Source organism: Athene noctua, chromosome 1 (genome assembly GCF_965140245.1).
Source record: "Athene noctua chromosome 1, bAthNoc1.hap1.1, whole genome shotgun sequence".
In the NCBI taxonomy this organism is placed as follows: domain Eukaryota; kingdom Metazoa; phylum Chordata; class Aves; order Strigiformes; family Strigidae; genus Athene; species Athene noctua.
Genome location: NC_134037.1, coordinates 209,385,509 through 209,411,400, shown reverse-complemented (window position 1 = coordinate 209,411,400; position 25,892 = coordinate 209,385,509).

Below are 25,892 nucleotides of genomic sequence, written 5' to 3'. Positions count from 1 at the left end.
AGGTCAATACAGAACAAGCAATTTCATCAAATTATTTTAAAATTAATATATGTATATTTCTCATGCATTCTCTCAGCTTTTATACTGTAAGCATCCAAGAAAACTCATAATTCAATTCAATATTTGAAAACATTATTGTTATAGCTACCTTTCTTCTGGTATGTTTCAGTCTCTTCAACTACTCTTCTTACAAGATATTGTTATTGCATCTATAGTAAGAGACAGTTTCATGCAGAAGCCAAGACACTGATGTATTTCTTAAAAGTGCAAAGCTTTAAAAATCTAAGGCATTCAATAGCAGGAGCAATCTGTGTTTTTTAAGTAGGATGTCGCACATTTTTATATTATTAATATTTCTCTATAGGATCACCCAAGTTAAGAGCAGAGGAAATGAGACATAGTATGCCAAATCTGATAATTGGTTGAAGTAGCAAGGAAATTATAAAAAAAAAATATAACACAGTAACTTAAAGCAGTTTTAAAAGTAGGATTTTCTTTAAAATTGATCTCTAATTTGCAATTCCTTTTTCTAAAGACATTTACAACTATCCAGATCCCCAGCTAAGAAACAAAGTTAATACTCATTACAGAAGTCTTCAGTTAGGAAGCAAAACTGATATTAATATCCACATTCAAAGATTACAAAATATATTTGCAGAGGTCAACAAAAGTTGCTAAATATCTTTATACAGAATGTTTTATTTCTGTTCAATAAATTTTTATTCTATCATCATCTAGTTCAAATAATTATAAATATAACTATATATAGAATTATATATACACTAATATAAGTTAAACAGGTTCACACACAATTTTTTTTTTTTTAAATTTTAGTCTGTGCTTTGACTAATTTTCTTTAATTAGCATTAGAGAAAGGAAATACGTTCTCCCTCATGAGATGTTTTTCCCCAAAACAAATTCACAGGAACCATCATTTGCATGGAGAGTCTGCAGCCCTTCTTCCAGCATGCTGAAGATCATTTTCTTGATTTTCTGTTATACAAAAAACCAAGCTGCAGCCTCAGCACTGTGGACAGGACAGAGGGTGCCCATCTGTGACTGGGTCAGGGCCCCGCAGCAGGGGTGATTGGCTATCACCGATGGCTGCTCACTGCCCGCCCCACAGAAGGTTCTCTCACAGCCATTTTCAGCTTCCTTACAGAGGAGTGGTTGGAGGTACAAGGGTATTAACTGGTCCTGGTCCTGCCAATCAGCTGCACAGGCATAGTTTGCCCTTATCAGCTGTTCCTAATACCTTCTTGTCATTCATGTGCCTGGGCAAGTTTTCCCAGAGAATTTAGCCAATAACCTTCCCAGGCATTGAGGTGAGGCTGGTGGCTTCCTTCTTGCCCATTGTAAAAACAAGTGTGAGTGGTATCTGCCTTTTTCCAGTCACCAGAGACCTCCTCCAGTTACCAGTTACCCTTGAAGATCATGACAGCCGCCCTGTGTTGGCAGCCAGGTCCCTCAGCACCCTCAGGTCAATCCTCTCCAGTCCTCTGGTTTGCTGTAATTGTCCATAACTGGATCATCTTCTACTGTGGGCAGCCACTCTTTAAAAAATCTGGTAACACTGCGGCTATGACAAAACAAAAGATTGTTTTGTGTGATTTATTCTGCTTTCTCTCTGCAGCAACACCTGTTAAAAGCTGAGGGCTATCAGATCTCCAGATAATTTGGGGTTTGCAAAGATCCTGCGACTGTCGGGTAGAAATATAAATATGAATATAAAAGGCAGACTAAGGACAACAAATAGTTTTGACTGAGTAAGTAGTCTAGTCATTCAAGCAGCTTATACTGAAGTAAAAAAGAGAAAACAGAAACTTGATTTGTAAACTTATATTTCTGGTTTACAAGACCCAGTAACCAGAGAGGTCCTATTTGAGCTATCTTGGAACGTGGAAGCCCTCAGTGCCTTGTATTGATCACTGTGCTGATGTTACAAAGTTCTCTTCATTAAAACCTCCTAAAAGTCCAGAAGCCATTTCAGATTCTGCAGGAACAAAGTCCTACCAAAAACTCTTTCCAGGATAAAAAAAAATAATAAAACAAAAAAGCTTGATTTCTCTCTCTTTTTCCCTGCACAGTACAGTAAAGGTGAAAGTAAAGCCTCTTTTTTGTCTGCCTGATGTTACAAAGTCTCCTACAGTATGCTAGCCTTGATGAAACCTTTTTATGTAGAAATATTTTGTGGGAAAGTGCAAAAGAACATCCTCTTCCTCATCTTTTAAGATTAAACATGGGCTTGAACTCGAATTAAAAATTAAGATAACTCTTAGCAAGGGACATCATTAAATTCTTTATTTCAGCATTAGACCCTGTGGTCTATAAGGGTCAATAGAGCAGGAATTCCTGACACATTTTTTCTGATCTTCAGAGCTACCACAAAAGCAAAACCAGTGTTTCAGAAAGTTCCACTTTGTTCTATGATTGAGCCCATTCTGGTAACTTGGGAACACACGAACAGGACACAACTCAATTAAATTCTATCCATTGTATGCCATGGCTAATTAAAAGAATAAAATAAAATCTAATTATATAAAAAAAAAAGAAAGAAAAAAAAAAGTATAGGTAAGGAGAGATAGTCTTGTCCTACAAGTTGTTTTTGGTTTGGGTTTTTTTTTTTTTTCTAATGGACTTTTGGAATAAAAGCATCAGTAACAATTTGGACATCTACTCATGAATCAGTACCTAAACTCATTTCAAGGCTCCTCTCCTCCAGAATGATGCAATCTAGGAGAAATCTCTAGTCTATATTATTGCTTTTTAAAGACCTGCACTAAAATGTATGTACTTCTGTAAGAATTTATTCCATTTCATATGGAATCTGCACAACGTATTCAAGGGAACTGAATAAAATAATATATAACTCAACAATGCACTCATTTGTAGACCTAATTTTTAAGAAAGTGGCATTACATACATACTCTGCCTTTTAGCTATATACTTGATTTTTAAAGCATTTATATTTAGCTTGATTGTACATCTCAGTGTATTTCAGATATCAAAAAAGTTATGTCTTATAATAACTCCACTGGTAGGCTTTTCATTCTGCACATTTGATAGGTTGGAAAACAAAGCTGGTTTACCTCAGACAGAGAGAACATCTCAAATTGGACTTTGAAGGCAAATTAATATTGAAAAGTTTTGTGTGTCTCATAGCTTTCTATGGGATGTTTCCTGCCTCCAGACTCTTCTCTGTACACAGTCCTCTTTCCATATGACACATCCACCTCTGATACTTCTTGAAGTAGTTCCATAAGAGCAGCACAGTCTTATGAGAACTGTTGGCATTCTAATCAACTTCAGTGATAAGCCTGCATTTACTCACCCATCTATCTTAATGGGGTCTTATGTCCAGTCATTCTTCCAAAAGCCTTGATTCAGCAAACTCTTAAATCACATGCATAACTGCAAATATTCATCAATTCTAATTCTGAAGCTTGGGTTGGGGTGTTTTTAAGCTTTTCCAATTATTATTTTTATTTTCTTGAAAAGCATTTTTGAAAACAAAACAAAACAAAAAGTGCTATCCCACTCACAAACTATCAATAAGTTTACAGCACCTTTACTGAACAGAACAAAGCTATAATAATAGATGCTTATTTGTAAAAAGGAGTAAAATAGAAGTTGGAGCTGTCTGAAAAGGAGATAATCTAAAATGTATTATTATTTTTTGCTACAGACCAAACTGATATTGCTTGGTTTCTTTTTTCTTTACCTTTTTTCTTTTATTTTATGAATTATGGTTTTAGAAGAAGAAAATATGGATAATGAAGAGAAGAAGAAAAGAGGCAAAGAAGAAAACAAAGAGGAATAGACCTTTGAGTCTTCTCTTAAAAAACACTGAGTACAGGTGAAAACTGAGAGAACAGAAAAAAAGAAATATAATCATGATGCAAGAGGAAACTAAAAAATCCCAAACCATATTTATAGTTGATCATATTGCCTACTAATGTGAGCAGTTGCATCAGCATTAAGTAGACTTACCACAGTATGCATTATTCTCAGTGTCAAGTAATTGTAAGAATGAATCCAGAAATTTCAATTCAAAATTTATTTCACCTTACTGACTTGGTCTTCAGCCACATTTCAGAAATGGCATTATGAAGCAACTACTAATTGCAATATTCAGTGTATAGATAGTAGCAGGTGAACTAAAAATACAGTGGAGAGACTCAGTGTCAGTCCTGGATTAGACTGTAAAGGGATTGTGATTAATAAAGAATGATGACTATTTTTACTGCCTGACACAACATATAGTGGAAGCAACTCAGTGAAAATTTTCTGTAAGATTTCTAATTGTCTCATCCCCAAGGAGTTTAAGTTCTGTAAAATGTAGAGCATAGATACATAGTACATCATAAATCATTTCGGTCTTTTCTGTTTCATTAAAAATTAAGAAAACCTCAAATAACTATAAATATGGAGGTTAATGGAAATAATTCTCACCAGATTCTTAACTATTCTATTTCTACAGCATACCAGATATATGAAGTACTGAAGAATAATTCTCCAGTTCAAGGTCTAAACTGAAGAACCCTCTAAAATTTGACCATTACTCTTTAAATGGTAGTGTATTTGAAAGCTTGAAATATTTGTTGTGTTTGAAATGTGCATAAACCCCAATAAACATTGAAATACATAATTTTGCCATGATATGGAAGTGTTTTTCTAAACTATTTATCTTCTTAAATCAAAGGTTGACAGTTTGAATTCCACCTCTTTGCTTTATCAAACAACATAGTTTGTATGTCGAACTCCTAACCAACAGAATACTAGAGAAGAAAATGGGAACAGTGTTTAATCTTACTATAAACTTTCTGTCTTGTCATATGCATTTTTACTTCTAATTCTTCACTATTTTGCCCTTTACATGAAAAGAAATTCAGATCTGCTTCAGAATTTTCTAATATTTTTGGACAAATGTTCTCCATTTATTTAAACTAAAAATAATATTTAAATTATCAACTCTTAAAGGTCTCTCCCTTTTAAAAGTATCAAACTTCTGAAATCATTTCAGTTTTCCTTTTGACATTTTATATGACATTTAATTTCTAATTTTAAAAAATTGTTTCAAAAATGAATTTGTTTATGAACACAAAAAATACAAAACTAAAGTAAATATTAAAATCTTGATGTCAAAAAGAATGATGTGGCCACTTTTTGGTTCAGAGGTTTATCAGCAATTTGAGATTTTGATGTTTCAACTTTCACATCAACCACAGGAGTTGTGGTAACAGTCTGGGTCAGAGAAGGTGGCTGAGTTCAGCTAGAGGATTTGACATTGAAAATATGATTCATTCATCTAAACACAAATATCTAATATATTCCAGCAGGTCTTGTATGTTCGTGCATCCCCATGTCAGGTACTTCTGCAGACAGCACACGCATTCAGTATCAGACTATAAAAACTGAAGCAGAGGGTGATGTGAAATAGAGTTATCTTGGTCATTTTGTAAAGGAATGTTATTCACTGAAGAACCTGAAACTGAAGTTGCTGCAAATGAGGGTATTTCTCAGCTACCTGAAAGAATGCAGCAGGGTAGCTGCTACATGGTGAGTCATTCAGACATGACTGTTCAGGCTTGCTGAATTCAGAAACTAGTACACTTGGTTGCTGCAACTCCCTGTCCCCAGGTCAAATCACTAATGAGGCTGAACATTGTTTCTCAGCAGGCATGCATGGATGGACACACACACTCACACACAAAATTCACACGCACATGGCCAGTCACCCCATGCTAACTTGGGTGAAAAATGATGCCTTCACCAGCACTCACATAAACACAAACAAATATGAATAGCATAGAAAGCCTGATCCTGTGCCACTTCTTCAGCTGATTGGGGTTGAAGTCCAATAGTGGGCTACACACAGACACACACACATATATATATATACTTACATGTACAAAACAAAAAATGGATCAGCCCAGAAGCTGGCCTTAGACACAGTCTATGCAGTGCCTGGCCCTTGGATTCCCTGGTCTTCCCAGTTGCTGGCACTTGAGCCTAAGAGCCCCCATGGCTTTTGTCTCATTCACCTCATACACTTGTTGGCTAATCTACCTTGAAGTTGGCAAGTGATTACATATATGCAGTCTGAATAGAGAGCATACCCACACAGAACATCATTAAAAATATGATTTAATGAGAATATAGGCTAGACTGAGGTGATGAAGTGCAGGGCACAGATTACCTGCTCACACTTTTCCCTTTTATATCCATTTGTCTCTCTTTTCCCAGGCTTGTTCCATCCCTTTGCCTGCCCTATTGGTCCTACCAGTAAAGGTTTTGCAGTGAGCCTTGCACATTGTCACAGTCTCCTGAATATATTACACAATAAGATTTCAAGAGTCCTAATGCTCTTTCCCCAGCATCCTGTAATTAATCCTAGACCCCTCTTCAACAGTACCCCCATTCACTCCACAAGTCATTTGGGAGTGAAGTAATTTTCATTGACTTATCTTGGGGAAAGAAAACACACAGATATTGGGCTCATTGTTCTTCTTGGGCAGCCCTGGGACAAGAAAAGTCTTCTTGCACTCATGGAGTTATTGGAATCCTTGGCTCCTCACCAGGCCTTAGTGGCTGTGGTGATACAACACCTAACACAATCCAAGTAGTATTCAAAATACTAAAAATGGAAAGATTATTTGGTCACACTGGAAACACAGGGCACTCAGAGTGTGAGCAATATTTTTGGGAGGTTTGGGAGCAGGAAGGTCAGCAAGGGTCATTTGTTTAGCTGCATGCTAGGAGACATTTCTATGAAGAAAGGGCTAGCTCATTTTCAAGAGGGCCTAAGAGGAAAAGAGTTGAAGCAAGTTACTCTGAACCAAATGGCTCAGGGAATGAAGATGGCTCCCTGGGGCACATGATGAAGGCAGGAGGTACAACTGGTACACAGCTGGTACAACTGTCTAGAAGGAGACATTTACCTACCTTTGTCCCAGCCCTCTGTCTGAAAAATCAGAACAATAATATTGCCTTATCCTAAAGGCTGGAAAAATGCATAGTATCTGACAATTATTCAGAAATTATGCCACTACTGTAACAAAAGGAGAAACATTTCTCATGGTGAACAGTGTTTCCTCATCCAGGTTGTAAAGGCTATTTAGGTCTAGTCATTGGAAGTCCTGGATCTCCTTCTCTGTCTGCATACTTGGTTCCCATCTGAGGAACAGCTTGGGAGAGTGCACTTTCTCCACTGTTATTTCAATATACTGTTGGTATATATATATATATATATATATATATGACTAGTGACAATGTCAAAGGATTTGGAACTGGGAAGTGCTGCCTACACCAAGCATTTGTGATGTGCTCTTCAGGAACTTAAAAATCTTTTGTACATGTAGTAAATAATCATATGGCTCAGCTTCTAATTTTTTTTTGAGAAAGTGACAGCTGTAGTAAGGTTGGGCTCCACTATTTTCTTTCTTTTTCCCAGCTAGTGGAAGAGAAAGGATAGAAGGCAAGATATTCTTTCTTTAAACTGCAACCTTGAGACACCAAGACTTTCAAAGGAATGATGACAATTGTGATGTGTACCATGAATACATAGACTTGTTTAAATGCCTCACTTTCTGGCATGCTGAAAAAATTATTTCCTGTCAAGAAAGATCAAACAACTTGCTATAGACAACTACAGAGACAAATATAACAAATTTACTTGCAAAATAGCATATCAGGGAGTTCCTCTGCCCACAGCAGTTAAAAAGACACAGCAGGAAGCCAGGAAGCAAGCACCTGTTTTTAGGACAAACTGCATTTTATTTGGATAACTAAATAATTAAATCAAGGAATAATAATTGTGCCATTAGAAAAATGTCATGTTAGTAGTGTATATTTCACACATACTACACTGAGATATATGAGAAGCAGCTAATGTCCAGGTTAATATAGCATATGACAACTCAATGAGATAAAAGTTCCTTCTTTACATTTCATAGAAGTACTGTATATTGTGACATCTGAAAGAAATATCCTAAACGGAAATAGTCACAAATTTTCATGTGGAATTTTTCAATTTAAAAAGTCATGATTTATTGAAGCAATCTCTTAGTGAGAGAGTGTCGCTGAATTTTCTGGGTGAAAATAAATTTATAACTGTCAAAGCTTTTATAGCTTTTTAAGATCTATTTTCTGTTCTTTAGAAGAAAAAAGACTTTTAATATTAAAATATAAATACATTTATAAAGTGAAAAATAAAAGCCAAAACTGAGATGAAATATTTTATAAATTACTGCAGCAGAATGTTTTGATTAATCTTTACAGATGTTTTCCTTTCTTTTCTTGTGTTTTCATTAAGATATATTTCTCATATATTCAGTGTTTCTTTTCAACTCAGAAAGAAGCAATTCAATTGCCTAAAAATGGGCAACTAATGCCATTATAGATGCTCCATTTTTTTTTTCAGATAGTTGCATGAAGCTAGCATGTCTAACCAAGGATCATGGCAGGTGAGGGGCAGCAGATGGGTACCTCAAACTGCTCTACATGTCTACATTTAGGCAATTGAATCCTGCATTTTGTGACCCTACAAGACAAAATTATTTGGTGAACATATGTAAACACACCGTCATATTCAGCTATGCCCCTTCCTTTGACTTTTGTTTGCTTCTTGCCAGAAACCAAGTGAAAAACTTCACTATCAAGTCTAAAGCAAAATAATTGGGAACTTGCAAAAATATAACCTGCTTCTACTCTGACCATATAAGTTATGAAAATGTTTCAGCTGTTTATTTGTTTTTAATAAGTTCATTATATTTATCCCAGGTTTTGATGGGTAGAACTTCCAAATAGAAACTTTAACATCTCACAGTATTGTTCCGTATAAAGAGTGTAAACAGGAATTAAGGAGAAAAAATAAGCTAAAATCTGCTGAAGACTGTTGCTCTGATTTTACATGTCATATTTATCCATAATTTTATATTATTAAATACAAAATTTGAAAGCACAAGCAAATCAGCTATTGAACCTCCTTTGGTATTTATAGGGAGAAAAAAAAATGATTTGTAGTAAATCAAGTAAAAAACCAAAAATAACTGGCATTTTGCTTTTAGTAGTTAGTTTTCTGATCCTTGGTTCATAAACCATATTTTTCTTATGAGTAGCTGACAGTAAAATTGGGACATTTTACAAAATTCTGATTTTATGTTTAAATTCATGCTTGCTACAAATCAAAATTGCATGAAACCAATACTCACATTTCAGCCACAGCAAAGTAAAACATAATACAAATACAATATAAACTGTAGAAACTTGTTTTCATTTATCTTTAGAGCTACTTTGTTTCTAGTAGCTTATGGTTTTTAGGTTTTATGCAAACCTAATTCTAAACATATTCTTTCTTTCTTTCTTCTTGTATATATATAAGTGTCTCAAATACAAACATAGACACATATATACTGCTTCAGTAAAACATTTACAGCAAATGCAATTAGAAAGAGTTACAACAGTATCCCCAGAGTATCTGGCTCACTCAGGAGAATAACATACTTACAGACACCAGCATTACAGTACCTTACAGCTAGAGAAAGTACGAAAACAATGGCCAAAATGTGAAGAATTTTTATTTTTTTTTCTTAACATCCCATATTTTAATATATATTTACTTCCACTTTACACAGATTTGCACCTTGATAACACAGTTTCTACCCTCCATCATGGTCCAACCCACAGTTCTGTATCTCAGCTCTTAGCAGCTTTGGACAAATGAGGACACAACACAAGTTCGGAGGTCTAATTCCCTTTGCAGACTTTACAATAGTAATATATTCAGAGATCTTCACTAGTTTTGAACTAACAACAAAAAGAAACATGTATCTTCCAAACAAATAAACTTTTTTGTAAATGTAGCCCCTTTTCTAGTCAGATGAACATAGTTTCAACCTTCCCTAGCATTTGTAACAGGTTTTACATATCAATGAAAATAATGAAAAATCATGACTGTGAACAATAAAAGGGTAAATGCTTGAAAATATGCAGTTATGTCTGTAATAACAAACAAATGCTCCTAAAAATGTACTGTAACTGAACTAACTTGCTGAAGAACTTGAAGGTCTGTTTGAGGCAAGGGACCAGGTAAATGGAAGTCACATTGCCCACAGAGCTGCCCTGTCATACAAAGTATTTGCTTCCAAAACTGACTCAAAGACACTTCCTTTCCAACACAATGCATTCTTGATTTGTCGGGAATGTGACATGCTCTAATAAAAGTGGATACTGGTAAGTGTCTTCACAGAGCAAGTTCTGCTGAGCAGCCTGCAGAAGTGTCACATTTTGTTAGAGCTGCTACCTTGTCGTCATGTCTCATTATGCATGGACAACTATACTGGAGGGTGTCAGTTAATGAAATTAATGCTGAAAATGAAACAAAACCCGAGATGACTGTATGACAATGCTACAATACATCTGCCCACTTTAGAACATGTTACAAAATAAAGGTACAGCTCTCGCTATGTCAGCTGGCTTCATTATATTACAATTGTTTTTGATGTACTTGCAAATGACTTCAAATGGCTGTGGAAAGAACATATTACTTCTGTTTGATTTATGCAAACGTCTGAATTTACTATTCTCCTTTCCCTCTCCCTTACATTACTCTGTCTTTTTAACCTCCTGTTGTGACTTGTTAGACAAAGATTTCTTCCAGTGTTTGCCTTCCCAAACTTGTCTGTGCTATTTTGAATAATCTGAGTCTAAAATGCATTGAAACCCACAGGCACTATTCACAATATACATAATAGACAACGAGAAATGGCAACAGAGAAAATAATGCAAAATACAGGAATTAGGAGTCCATTCTACAGTTCTAGTGACACTAATGTTGTTTTACCTGAATAGTCTACAGGGCTGTTATGGATTTTTTTATTCTTGAAAGAAGGATCTGGCACTGAGGCATCTGCTAGATCATATCTAAGACAACAATGCTGTCTTTAGTAAGTAATGCCAGAGTGTTAACCAGAATTCCTGAACAATGTGGCATTCATCAGCAATAGCTTCTCTTTAGAGTATTTCCACAAGAATGTGTCCTCCAGCATCTCTCATACAACAGTGGGATCCTGAAGTACTATAAGGGAGCCCACTGGCTTCACAAAAAGGGTTGGTTTGTACAGTCTTCCTATATGGAAATTCCTACCGCTCTTGGAGAGCAACACAGGGCAAGATGAACCATTGGTCTGAGTTGGGAGAGCATTTCTCATGTTCTTGTGAAAGGGCCAAACCCAAACCCTTCAGATACTTCCTTTTTTCTCTATCCCACCCTCCATTTGGAAGGTTTTATGGGAAGGGAAAGCCAAGCATATGAAAGAGATTTCTGTTAAAAACTCAGCACCCAACTAAGTAGAAGAGATTTACAAGATAAGAGGGATTTTGACTTCACAGTCTAGTGCTTAAAACACTCCATCGGGCTGTGAAGTCCTGGATTATGTTCCCCATTTTGTGTTTTACATTTAAAAGTCATCGATTTTAAAACACCCATAGTAGTATAAAGGACTGATTCCCATCTGGGTTTCCTAGCCACCAGGATAGTTCATAACATTTTAGGCCTTTACCTCTGAAGAGAGGCAATGAACTATTCTGGGACTGTTGTTAAATAACAATATAGATTCTCTGAGTTTTAAGCTTGGATACTACATGGCTCAGTCCTACGGAGATAATAATTTATGATAGTCATAATCTTTGTTATCATCATGCAATTCATTTCATTTTCCCCTTAGCTCAGCAGTCATGATTATAACTTTTATAAAGTAATTTCAGTCAATGTTCTGCAGGACCTTGATTCACAAGGACATACAGGGATGGGGAAGAGGATGTAATGTATCACATAAAAAAATCCAGATATATTTTTCTTGGTATTGTTTAGCACACTTCCTTTTCTACTGAGTCAAGGTATGTCTTCTCTGGATATTTTTTCTTTGTGCCAGGTAAAATGGAAGTCATTTCACAGTATACAACATATTTTCACTTGTTCTTTCCCAGGTAATGAATAAAGTTATGTACATTTGGCATTTATTTAGCTTGTTTATATGTTAGATTGTACTTTCTTGAATAATTCATTATGCTCCTTACACTCATGTAGATAAATTAGGATAGATAAGGGAGTCTAGGAGAGATAAAAGAAACTGTCAAGTAATTGCTATGATCTGAGCAGAGGTTACAAAACAAATCTGAACCTCTAGTAAACTAAACATGTAAAAATGGTGCAGAAATGCAGATTCTTTCCTATATACATTGAGGAATTCACAATATAAAACTTTGAGGATGCATTTCTATTAACAGAAAGGTAATAAGAGATTAAAAGATAGCATTACAGAAACACTACACTATAATTGTTAGACCAGTGCCTCACAACCACAGCCTTTTTTAATCAGAAATCAGCCTACTCTTCTAAAAACAAAAAGATTATCTTGTGCAATGTTGGCAGAATGTGCAATGTTGCTCAGTTACTATTTTTGTATTTTCCCATTTTGACAGTTTCCTTGCCTGTATGTAAACATATCATTTCATGAACCACTTGCTCAGATCCTACAGCTCACTGATAATCCAGAAATCATGAGTTGAGAAACAGCCTTACATTTGGCTGCTCCAAGAGCTTCTTTGATTAGTCCTTCTACTCAGATGAAGTGTCACAAGTAACACTAGCTACTATAAATCTTTAGGAGTTAATCTGGTTTTTGCTAGAAGCTGTCTGATAAAGCAAGGGACCAAGATCAGTGTTCTGTCACATCATTAAAGTATGTTGTCCATCTTCATACACATGCACACATGCACATATTTTACAATGTTTTTTCTTAAGGCTTGATGGAAATTAATTAAAAAAAAACAAGCTCTATGGCTTGATCCTAAGACATTAATGGTCTTTCTGAAGGTGCTAAGGGCTTAGAAGTTAGAAAACACATTCATATCATGCAACACCTGATCCTCTGTCTAGAATAATATCTCTGCAGCCATGAAATCTGTAATTTTTCCTGCTGACTTCATTGGAAACTGAACTGTACCTTTATATCAAAGTAAACAAGGTTAGCAGAAAGGCTGACATTCATGTGAGTTCATAGATGACGAGAAACTAATAATTATTTCATTCTTTACTCAATATATTATGAGATGGAGTTTTGTACTGTTTTAACTAGTATGAAAGAAATGGCATGAGATGAAGGAAATATTCACTGTTAAAATCCCTGTGGAACTCATTATAAAGATGAATTGATTACAATACTGAGAAAAGAAAGAAAAATTAGACTGAAAACAAAAGTGAATATCACATGGGTTTTGGCCTTATCTTTTACAGCTTTTTTTAATATGCTCTTGTTCCAATGCATTCTGACATTTTTGTTACTTGGCCATCATTGAAAATTTATTTGTGGTGACAGAGAGGATTCAGAAAACAGCAGAAAGGATAAGAGAAGTATAATAGAACTCAACAAGTTGAACTGATATTTTTTGGGGAAAAATAGATTTTCAGCACAACTTTCATTTGGTAATTCTACAGAATATGATCCTTATTGCAGCTACAATGTCAAAGTATGAGGAAAAAAAATGATAAAAAGAAAATAAAGGTCCTACAGAAATTTCGAAGCACAGAACTATCTCTCAGGTGATACGAGTGAAGTATTTACAAGCTTTTTTTCTTTTCGTAACTAGTTACGAAGTCTTGGGCATGTGGCTTTAGGGGACCCTGTTTGAGCAGAGAGTTTGGATCAGATGACCTTCAGAGGGCCCTTCCAACATCAGCTGTTCTGTAATTCTGTGGTTAAAAAATCACCATCTGTGTTTGACACAAGACAGTGAACTATAGAATACTTTTTTTTTTTTTTTTAATTTTTTTTTTAAATAATTGTAAGGACAATTCAGAGGGAAATCACATTGGTGTCATGTACTATGTTTCTTCAGAAAGAGGTGAGTGCCTAGTTAGTGCAGCTTAGCTTACTTTGAAGATGCCTGTGCAAGGAACTGATGGAAGTAATGCCTCAAACATTCATTGACATAGAAAACCTCAAGGACAGGCTGTGGACTTTGTGATTAGTCTAAGGAATGTCACCCAAGGAAGTGCGGAGTGTATCAATAGATGCATGTCCCCACTCCCTTAAGGTTGTATTGACAAACTCCTTGGATAAGCCTCAAAGGAGGGGAAACATGGATTGAGTGAAACAAAATGTTTCTCATCAAGCACAAGGACCACTAATCACTGTCTCCATTATGTAAGCACAAAGAGGTGATAAGGACTGATAAGAGGTGCGCATTTCTGCCCCAGAAACCAGATGAGTGCTCAAGAAGCAGGAAGTCAGAAAAAATCAGTGGGAAATGGGTGAGAAGTAAAGACGGCATGACCCCCCAACCCAGTTGGACAAGGCGATTGGTGCACCTCATTCCCCCTCAGTGCATGTGCAGAACCCTGCTTCTCCTTTTTCCTCATCTCTCATGGAAATGAGTTTGTGGAATACCTGCCTCTACTCATCTAGTATGTTAATCAGCTGATAAGATGAACTTCAAAGGCAGTAGAAAACTTTTCCTACTTGCACACTCACCACCCAAGATTACTGGACCTGAGACAATGCTGGAACCCAGGGGTGGTGATCTGGATTTCTTTGACTCTCTTTGTCTCTTTTCTTTTCATTTTATTTCATTTATTTTCTCTCTTATAGATTTATAAGAGACCACACTGCTTATTATCCTCTTCCAAGTCATAAGTTGTTTCTACCACGAGTAAAACATTTTAACTGGTCATTTGGTACAATTCCACTTTAATTTAACCTGAGAACATCACAGAACCTTTATGACTCTCTGGGCTCACAGTCCAGGTCATAACAGTCTGTCAATTCCACAAGAGATGGAGTTTGGTAGGGTACAAGTGCAGTGTTTTCACTCCAGTGGAGAAATGAAGTATTGTTCAGCAAAGTGAAATGGTTTATGAATGTCAGAATCTCCCTGCCCCATTCCCTTGCCTCAAACCTTTGTAATGACTTTATATAAAGAGATTCCTGAATTGCAGCAATGTAGGAAAGGTGAAAATCAATCTTGCAATGCACCTGTATGATCTTTGGAAGGCAAGCATAACCCTCATCTACCTTCCTCTAAATTGGTGTCAACTTCTGTAAGCTCAACCAATCCACACACTGTGTTGCTGTTGTTAACATAACGATAACTCAAGCTAATGTGATAGTGAATATTTATATTCACTCTGTATAGTTAAGCATTTCCTGAACGTGGAAAAAAATGTTTGACTCAAATGATGAGGTTTCTTTTTATGCAGATTACTTTTACAAATCAGCTATGGGAACCTTTTGCTTAATTTTAAATGATTTATTCGTTGCATATAAAGTTGTATTTATTACATCGCATTACAATTACCTGGTTATGAATGAAGATTTTAATATGCTTAGGTATATTTAAGTGTACTTTTTCGTTTTTGTTTCCTATCAAAATTAATTCCATATAATCACTAAGGGAACCAATGATAAATAAGGTCAGTACATACTAATATATTAACAATGTATTCTGTTGAATGTAATAGAGTATCAAGTCTTGTTCTAAATCTAGGTATTGAAAAATTTTACCTAAGTGCAAAACTCAAACTCTTAGGGTCAGATCCAGTTAACCAAACATGGATCTCGAGTGCCATTGGAGCTGCCTTGGGATACTCCTTCTGGTCTTCAGACACTTTTTTAAAAGTGCATGGGCTAACCGTAGATCTGATATCAACTAGCCCTGTGTAGATAGATGAAATGCCCATGAGTATCCAAAATGGTACTTGGCACCTGTGTACAGGCATGCGAATCTTAGTCCATAGCTATTATTCACCTAAGTGCCTACTTTCCCATTACAGTCCAGTGAGAGCTGGTATTGTGTTGGATCATTCTGTAGACTCTATTGGCTACAAAGCCGTTGAGGAGACACCAGTGACAGGCACTGTTTGAAATACAACATGTTATTCTATTCAGCCCATGCTCTTTCAGAAGGATGTGGGACTTCCATAGATCTTGTGTAAGACCTGCTAATGTGTGACATCTCAAAAGGCACCAAATACCTTTGAGTGGGAACCTGAATCAAGTCTAAAATCTTCGACAAATACAGTAGCATGTTGGATACTAGCTTACAAGTGCACTCTTAAATGTAGGTGTCTAAATCTGCTTTGAAATTTGTCCACATTGGCAATTGTCTTGCTTTCACTATAAAAGAGATCACACACAACAGCTGTTTTAAAATTGAGGATATTACATTTTATTTCCCTAGAGCTCATGGTGTTTATGTTACTTTTGTGCAGTCACTGGCTAGCAAGACCCTGTGTATTGAAAACAGAACACCATCTGACTTTTCATGAAATTATCTAGAGAACAAAAATAATAATATCAAGACCGAAAGTTAATCAAAACTGTTAATAAAACTATATCTTCTGTAGAAGAAAGCTTCCTTGTAACACAGTCCAAATTGAGATACTGTTGATTACAGATCCAAGATGACAAGAAGCATTTAAACATAGAGACCTCAGATTACTTTGCATTAAATTTCTCAATTACTTTGCCTTGAAGTCACTATTTGTAGCTCATGGCATTTGGGCTTAACAGTATCTTGTATCTGTTGGATTAAATGCAAAAATGCTTGTTTCATTTTTTTATTTTCAATAATTAAAATATAAAATTCAGCAATTCACATTTAAAATTTGTGTAACTGGAAGTAGATAGGAATTTAAATTCTTTTATTCGTTATGCTAGACAGCCACCATTTTATATGCACCACAAAAGCTTAAGTATAGTAAGTACCTGCAGCTGTTTTGTAGCAGATGGCTATAGTCAGCATCTGATTTTTTTTTTTTTTTTTTTACTGCTATTGAGTGTACTGCAATTGATTCAATGGCCCAATTAAAAAAAAAAAAAAAAAAAAAAAAAAAAAAAGCAACCCCCCCCAAAACGACTGATCATTTTAGAAGATATAATTTGTCTTCTCTCCTTTTGCCTTATAATTGCCATATAGTTTCATCATACTATTTCCTGAGCTTGGTTAAGATTTTTAGGGTCCAGTATTTTTCAAGACTCCTGCTTGACAGTTTTCGAATTAGCATTGTATGTACCCCCTGCAGACATTCTCTCCTCTGAAGGAAACTTATGCTGACAGTCTCAAGACTTCATTTCACAGCTGAAAAAAACTTATAAACATTTCAATCTTGTTTGAAGATCTGGGAGTCAGGAACGTAATAGTCAAGTGAGATTTTCCCAAGCACACTATAAACCTAAAAATTATCCACTTGGTCTGAAACACCAGAAAATGAGACAAATTAGTCCAAGCTACCTTAGGCAACTTCTACTCCATTATCTTGTAAGGCAGGAGGAACCCAAAGATTATGAGGGGTTGCTCTATAGTTTTCTTAAGATACAGCATGTAGTCCACTGCTGATCAGTAATGACATTTAAAGCAGGTCAGAACAATATTGTCCTCATAATTGCTTTTTTGTTCCCAGTGAAGTTCAATGCACAACTGCCTATAAAATTGTGTATATATATATATATATATATATATACGCACACATATGCAAGTCATTAAGAGTCTTTAACTGGACAATAAATAACCCTCCCATTAGACTGTATTTATTAATTTCTAGATTCATAATAATGCAGGTTTTTTATACTAAAGCTATGGAGAAATATCTTTTTGCTGAAGTTCCTTTATTATTCTTTACATGGGTTTAGTAGGCTCTTCATGGAGAAAACTGCTTAGGTCCGGCACTTTGAATTTCTAAAGCTTTGCTGAAGGTCAGTAATTTCTTCACTGCGCTGAAGAAGGAACAGTCAGAGGCTTTGTATTCAGGAGTCATATCAAGTACAAGAACAAAACTACTTTGAAAAAGCTAAGTTCTGCCTCTATAAATTTTAGGATCTTCATAAGAGAAAAGTCAGTATATCCCAAAGGGACATATTAGTGAGGTCTTCATGGATCTCTGATTAATGTATAATTTCTGTTAAACAAAGTTTAGTCAATCATCTGTCCACCTGATTCTAGAATAATTCATTCTAAGATAAATTGAGAATTATCTAAGAAGTGTCTTAGAAGTTTTAGAAACCATTCATACTTTGCAGGTTGAATGGCAGATACATTAAACAGTCTTAGACTTGCCACCCTTGCAACAGTATTTTCCCTTCCTTGTTTATACTTTACAACTTGTCCTAATGCAGCTAGTATGAGCATCATGAGAAAAGACAATGAAGGGAGAAACTCCAAAAGAAAGTTTTACACCTGTTTTATTCCAGCCTGTAGCATGCACAAGTAGAGAGTCTGAAAAACACTGAATTAAAAGTGGAAGAAATTAAAGGGAGGAAGTCATAAGATCTATAAACCATACTAAATGAAATATCAGGTGAAGTGCTTGTTTAAATACCAGTTCTCCCATGCAGACTGTTAAATAGAATAATATCTTGATAGCTGGAACCCAAGGTACCTTAATTCTATCCCTCTAGTTTCAACAGCATCTTTTAGAGTTATTTTAGAGTTGTGTGGAGAATTGAATTATTCCTCCCTCCTCCCACCCAGCAGATGAACTAACCGAACATATGGAGATATCAAGATCAGGACTCCATTAGGAAAACATAATTTGGGAAGATCTACTTTAAAAGATAGTTGTTATATTATTTATTACTTGGGAAAATTTGGACCTGCTTTGAGCGGGGTTTTGGAGAAGGTTCACAGTCCTATGAATCTGTGATTCTAAAGCCTGTTTTATCTTTCAAGGAATTCGTGGCTCAATTGAAAACAGATCGGAACAGCCCATCCTGGAAAGACAGTAAGGATCAGAGCAAAACAAGACAAACTACCATACTCTTATATCATACAGTGGTCCTCACATGAAGATCGGGAGGAATGATTACAGGGAGAGTGAGCTATAAAACTAATTTATCCAGTTGGAAAATTATGTCAGTATCTGTCCCCTACTTAATTCAGGGCTTATGTATAGTTGAAAGAAGGGCAGACTTCAGTGCAACATCTTGTGACAGACTACTGAGAGCTGTCAGGCTTGTTACTTCACTGATATATCCACCCAAACACGAGAATACTGCTTCCAAATAAGTAAGGCCTAAACTTTAATCTACTCTTAGAATTTCAAAATATGATGACTGTAATAGAAATATTTTTTTCTTTAAAGTAACTATCATAGTTATGATGTTCTAATGGAAAGGACATAGTTTACTGTCTTGCACTAAACCACATTGATCTGCTTGCATTGTATCTCCCCATCACTGTCTAGTTAAGAGTATACCAAATAATTTCATTCTGTAGGAACAGACTGTTATTTGAACATGCTGCTCCAAAATTGTTATGGGTGCTTGAGTGATAACTGATTGGATGACCTACCTACACTCTAATAATGAACAGAATATAGGAAGTAATACAGCATATTAAATTGAGGATATAAATCTCTTTCTATTACTACTGTCTTCCACAACACTAATGGAAAGTTCAGCTTTTTATGGCAGCTTAAATAAGAACTGGAAAATGATGAAGCAGGCAGGAATAATTGAATGCCCAGGAGACATCATTGTTGCTGGTCTGAATCCTCTCTGTTGGTCTCCTGCACTCACCCTACAGTGTATCTATTCGTTCATCCTCCTTTTAAATTGCATATTTGTGGCAGATTGGATTTAAGGGTTTTTTGCTTTGTCTGATGAGATTAATTTTCTTGCAAACTACAGGGGCCAATCTTGTGTTGATGTAACATGTTTGTGCAAAACCCAACATTTCCAGTTAGGATACTTGCCCACACTGTAACTATGACAAATCAGTAGTGTCAGACCAAAAGCCTTGTTGCTGAAAAGAAAAAGGTTGTGCTGGTTCTGTGTCCAATACAGAAGCGTGTCTCAACCATTTCTCTTAACCTCAGATGTGTAAACTTCCTTTGAAACTTAATGTTCTTGGTTTACCCTGCATAATATCCCATCTGATGTGCATGTAAATGAAATTAACTTTGTGAAGAAAAACTTTATGAAGTTTAAAAGAAGCAAGTGTATCTGATGTTGACAGTTTACTATTTTATAGAAGTCTTGCAGACCTGGGTTTTGTTGTTTTTTTTTCAGAGAAAATTTGGCTTTGGTAATAAGAAAGAGAAGTTTTTGTTGGCTTATTAATCTCTTTTGTTGAAGTATATTGACTTAGGGTTTGACACTAACAGTCAAGATAGAAGTTAATTACTATTCAGTACCTTTAATTGCAAGCTACAGTTCAAATACTTCAGGACCAGGTAAAGCAAATAATACTCGTCTCCTGTAATTACAGCCAGTTTTCACCACCCTGCCTTGAAGGCACTGAGCTGCTGCTTTCTTAAGAGGTCATGAAAGATAAATGAATGAAAAAGAGATCACACTTCTAAAACATCTTAATAACACTTGAGAATTCTTTTCTTTATCCTCAAGTATTGCTTGTCGTTCACCTTTAACATTGTTTAGACCCCCACAAGTGCATTTAATTTCTACTCTTTTGTTGTTGGACTTTCCAGGAAGTCTCCATATCATTTGCTTACTATGCAATACTCACAAGGTCTGAGGTTTAGGAATGAGTTGGTAGTTGTGCTTTTTTTTTTTTTCTTAACAAACTCCCAAAAAGACCTAGTAGGCAAAGTATACCCTTGTAAGCAAAATATGCAAGAGAAAAATAAACAGAAAGCTCTATAAAAATTAAATGGTCAAAGGGAGACTATTATTGCTTCTAAAATTCACAGATAACTCTTTTCCTCCTCTGGAGCACATGTGGAAAATATAAACAAGTAAATGGAAGAAGGAAATTTACATCAAGCTGTTTCTTAATTGAGCTCTAATGGATCCCCTTTGAGACCCATCATAACAGAGAAATTCATATGTAGACTGATTTGCATCTGTGCGTTGAACTGACTCACAGGTGTTTACCTTTGCTATCTCACAATAACAGCCAGTTTTTCGGACTGGCATGTGATCTAAATCCTCCTCTCTTCTAAGCAACACAGCTCAGAGCTTCAAAAATAAGCGTGCTGATAACTCTCCGTGAAACTGCATTTCCCTTAAATATCTGCACCTAAGAAGTACTATTTTTAACCTTTCCTCACAACGTTTCTATGATGTATAGGTGGACTGAATAGTTAAGAGTGGAAGACAGAAAGCATAAAACCAAAATATGACTGATAGACAGTCCTACCATCACCACCACCTTTAGTTTCTTTCTAATGATTAAAAATTGTCACTGACAGGTGAGGTGAATATGTGGTTTCAAGACAGCGCCTAGTGAACTATCAAGTATGTTGCAAAATTCCCATTAACAATGTATTTGTAATTTTCCTGCATATGTATGTTGATTACACACACAGTAATGTAAATAGTTTGCTTAAATGGATTGATCTGACAAATGTTCAGCCTTTTGAGAGGTTAAATACTGCAAAGAGATGAATAAAGTTTATATTGTCATTGAAACTACTCTATGCCTAAAGAGAAGGCTTTTGTTTTGGGTGCTGAGCTTCACTTAGTGACCACAAACTACATGAACTGCTCCAAACTATCGGTACCTTCCTATGAGGTTTTTCACTGACTTTATTCAGATCACTCAAGTAAGTTATGGTCTGCTAGGATAGGCTCTATACTGCTGTTGTATGTAAAAGGAATCCTAGATTTTGGGCTGGTTAATACCCATTCTCCTGGGTCATTTTTTCCTTGAACTTTCATTGTCCCCTACTGCTCAGCTGTAGTCAGAGAGGAGTTAGTTGAAAGCCACTTCAGTGAATGCTTGTTTTCTTCCTGACTGGTCTTTAGAGGGAACTTTTCATGAAGCCTGAATGTACTAGCGTATATGAATTTAAGAGGAGTAACAGAACACACTGACAGCTTCATAATCAAAATGTGCTGCTTTTATATGGGACCTTTTGTGTGCTTTTCTTCAAAGTTCATAACTGAACTTTGTTTTGAGATGATTTAGCTACTTGAGATTGTTAAAATCTACAGTTAATACTTTGTTAGAAAGGAACTAATTTCAGTCAGTTAAATAACCCCTATGGAAGTCTTTTTGACACATATGTAAATTGAATGTTCAGAAGAATTGTTATCTGCAAATTAATTTCCTAAATTTAGGACAAGACTTAGAGTGATTTGGAGTCGTGGAGCTCATCAGATTAATAAATAAATATACATATATACATATATATGTGTAGAATTTTATATATGTCATATATGTACGTTCTTCTGATTTTATCAAAGTTTCCTATCAAAAAAAAGAAAAATCATGGAGCATTTCCTGGGGACAAAGGACCAGGGAAGGACACACATGAAAATGTGGGGAGAAAGGGAATGTCTGTTTACCTTAATAGGCATTTTAGTGGTGTTATTTTAGGAAAAGTGCAGATGATTAGGTGCTTACATGTTATGTGTGAAGTATTCACATGAACCAGTTTATTAAAACAGTTGCCTTCAAATGAACTCAAAAGCAAGTAATATGTTTTAACTTCAGTGGAAAATTGGCAGTCATAATTTCCTAATATGTCTGGAGTCCAAGTATTGAATCCCATGAATAGTTTTTATTTAAGTGAAAAAATGATCACAGAAACGCAATACAAGCCAGAAGTTCAGGAAGTAAATAAGGTGTCTGCAAGAATTTTGAGGGCACGTTTTCACCACAAATAAATGAAGATGCTGAAAGTGCTAACCCAAAATCCTGGCAGTAATCAAAGTAGAATGTATTTTAGATACTGCTAAGGGTGTATTATAATACCTCTGCCAATTCACTGCTTAGGTAAAGGTTATCAGATTCATTATTTTCTCAGTGAGTAAATAAATTATATAAAAAAGATAACTTTAACCTTCATGTGTATCATGAACTTGTTTTAGACACCTAAAGGTATCTTGCATCCTGACGTTATATAGAGACAATCATGCATAAATTGTCAAGATATGGACTAATATCAGATTAAGAGAAGTCACGTTGACATAGCGTTTAGCGATATGATGTAGTTGGGAACTATCAGTGTTAGGTTAATGGTTGGACTGGATGATCTTCAAGGTCTTTTCCAACCTAGATGATTCTGTGATTCTGTGAATGAAGAAATCCTTGAAAAATTAAGGGATTTAAGATAGCAAGCTTGTCCAGGACTATGTCTTGCTTCTTTTGTATTAATTTTTACACCCTGTAAGTTTCTGTGCATCACCTTAGCTGTGTGAGGCTCCTCAGCACCCACGGCAGGGAAAAAAATCAGGGTGGCAGTGGCAGTGCATCATATGTGAACAGGTGACAGACATCAACAAGCCTGAGCTGAAGTCTTCATCACTGGTTTGGGTATGCCAAGTGCTTTGTCAGCAGAGCCCCTAGTGTATATGCAGAGCATGGCAGCAGAAAGTGCTTTTCTGTCATTATAGTCTCACTAATCCTCTAAATGATATAAACTAAGTCTGACAAAGACTCTCTTCTATCATCATAAATGTCTCTGCACAAGGTATTTTTCTGACATAACAATGTCAGTAAGGGGTGAGATTTTTCCTCCACACCCTCAGCTATGAAAGCTCTACTGATAAAAATTTTGAGTGTAATTTAGACTAAGACTGAAAAACTAAGAAACCAACATTAAAATCCCTAAGAACCCTCTCTCCTTTACATCTTGTGTGGAGGAAAAGGATGAGTTTGATGTGGGGCTGTAAAATTAAGTGTTCATGTCACCCTCATTCAAAGATGATGTCAACAAGTTTGGGGAGAATTTAGTAGTGTTTGGGGACTGTAGTGATGTTATTCTGTGATACGGTTATCAAGATGCCACTTTTTGTACAGTGGTATACTGGAAAGTTGTTTCTAAGAAATAGTCCCTATAATGGAGGCTATTTTCCTTTGCTTTCCACAGGATGCTGCTGGGCCTGTTGCCACTGCTCTTAGTCAAATGTCAGTGACAGTGCACTGTGATATAGACTGAATTTATTATGAATAACGTCAGAAATTATATTTCGTACCTTTCCCTTCTCACCTACCAAAAATATGCTACTCGGATATATATAATGTAGGTGAATAATGTTATATACTATGCACACAGATACATACATAACTATAGTATATATCACTATATTATATATAATATATGTAAACATACACGTATATATATTCATATTGTATCAATCTAACCCATGCCTTGAGATGGGTTTTAGCTGATTGTTTAGACTTCAGTGAATTGAAATATAAAATGCAAATTTACTGGAAAAGCCCTGATATTCCAATCCCTCCAGCAACAAATTCGGATGCCCTTAAAGATACTCTAAGGTCTGATCCACAAAATTTGTGCATGTCAGTTAGTGAAATGTTTGTCTATCATTACCATTCTATCATTTTACACAGATATAGGGTCTTGTACCAGTATATTCAAGATAGATAGTATAATTTCTTTATAAAGGCAAGGACAGCTTCATCTGTTACATTTAATTTTAAACTTATAAAGTATCCCTAGAATAATTCTAGCAAAGTTCAAGCATTTTGCCCTCATTGTTTGCAATTATAGTTCATAATTAATGGTATTGCTTTATTCATAGCATTCATTTCAAATTTTAATTTTCTTCAGTGCTTGCTTTTGACTTCAGGTATCTCCTATTATTTATTTGTATTTATTTAATTTGGCATGTCTGCTTTATCTGCATTTCATATACATTTTATTACTGAAACTAGGTAACTGATCTTATGACCTTGAATTTACCACATGGGCAGTAAGCAACAGAGATTTTTCTGGCCTGAATATTTTGTTCTTTGAATGTTTTCTTCTGGACTGCATATTTATTGACTGAGTAGTTGTTAATCTTCATTGCTACTCTCTTAAGAGTCTTCTGACATTAGTGTCAAAGGTTCACTCACATGAAGAACTGACTTTGAATTTCTGTTTGTTAAGCACTCCTCACTTCAGACAGTGCCCCGCTATATAGAAGTCATTTTTACTGAATACTCCAGCCAGACAATATAACCAGGTCTTCTCTCCTTGTTGTCTGTCCCTCTGGTTCAATGTCTCTTTTATCATTGGTTAGAGAGTGAAACTCATCTTTTCAAAAGTAGAAATGGAAAGTTCTTTCAAATTTTCCCTTTCCACTTTTGAAAACATGTCTCAAAATACTCTGATACTTAGGGTACTGCCTTAGGAGATGAAAGAAGAGACTGAGGCTCCTCTAGGGAAAGCTGTTATTCAAAAGATGGGAATTTATAATCTTTGTGAGAAGTAGTTCAGACACTTACTCTTATGAGCAGGCTTAATTCTCTAGAGCAGTGGTTCTAAACCTGTGATCCATGGATGCCTGGGGGGCTGTGATGTCATTACAGGGGGTCCACAAAGGCTTAAAACAGGGGTGGGGAAGGTCCAGCCTGGAAACATTTGGTCTTGCCCATGGCAAGAACTGTGCCTCTTTCCCACAGCCCCCCTCTCCTCAATGGTCCTCTCATACTCAAGCTGCCCCTACACACCTGCCCTAATGCACTAGTACATTTGATGTTAGTACAGCTGGTGGGACCCACTTTAACCAAGAAGTTTTAAAGACATTTTCTTAACCCAGCAGCCCTTTTTAGGGTCACAACAGGGCTGAAGTTTGGTGGCCTTGGACCCATAAACAAAAATACATAGTGAGTGAATACAAACAAAGGGTGAGGTTAAAAGAATTGTAAAAACTTTTCATCAAATTTTAATGTAAAAATTGGCATCAAATTTGGAATTAGCACATTAACATAAAATGGGCCTTTTGAGCAAGAAAAGTGTTGATGCTATTATTTTAAATTCATATGTTATCATTGCAATAAAGATGATAGGAGTGTGTGCATTAACAGATTAATTTATTTCCCCTTCTCTCCAAATTTGAAGACCCTTCATGAGAAAATGGAAATAAATATTTGATGCAGTCTAGTGCTTTAAATCTTGAATTAAGTCTTGGTGGTCCGCA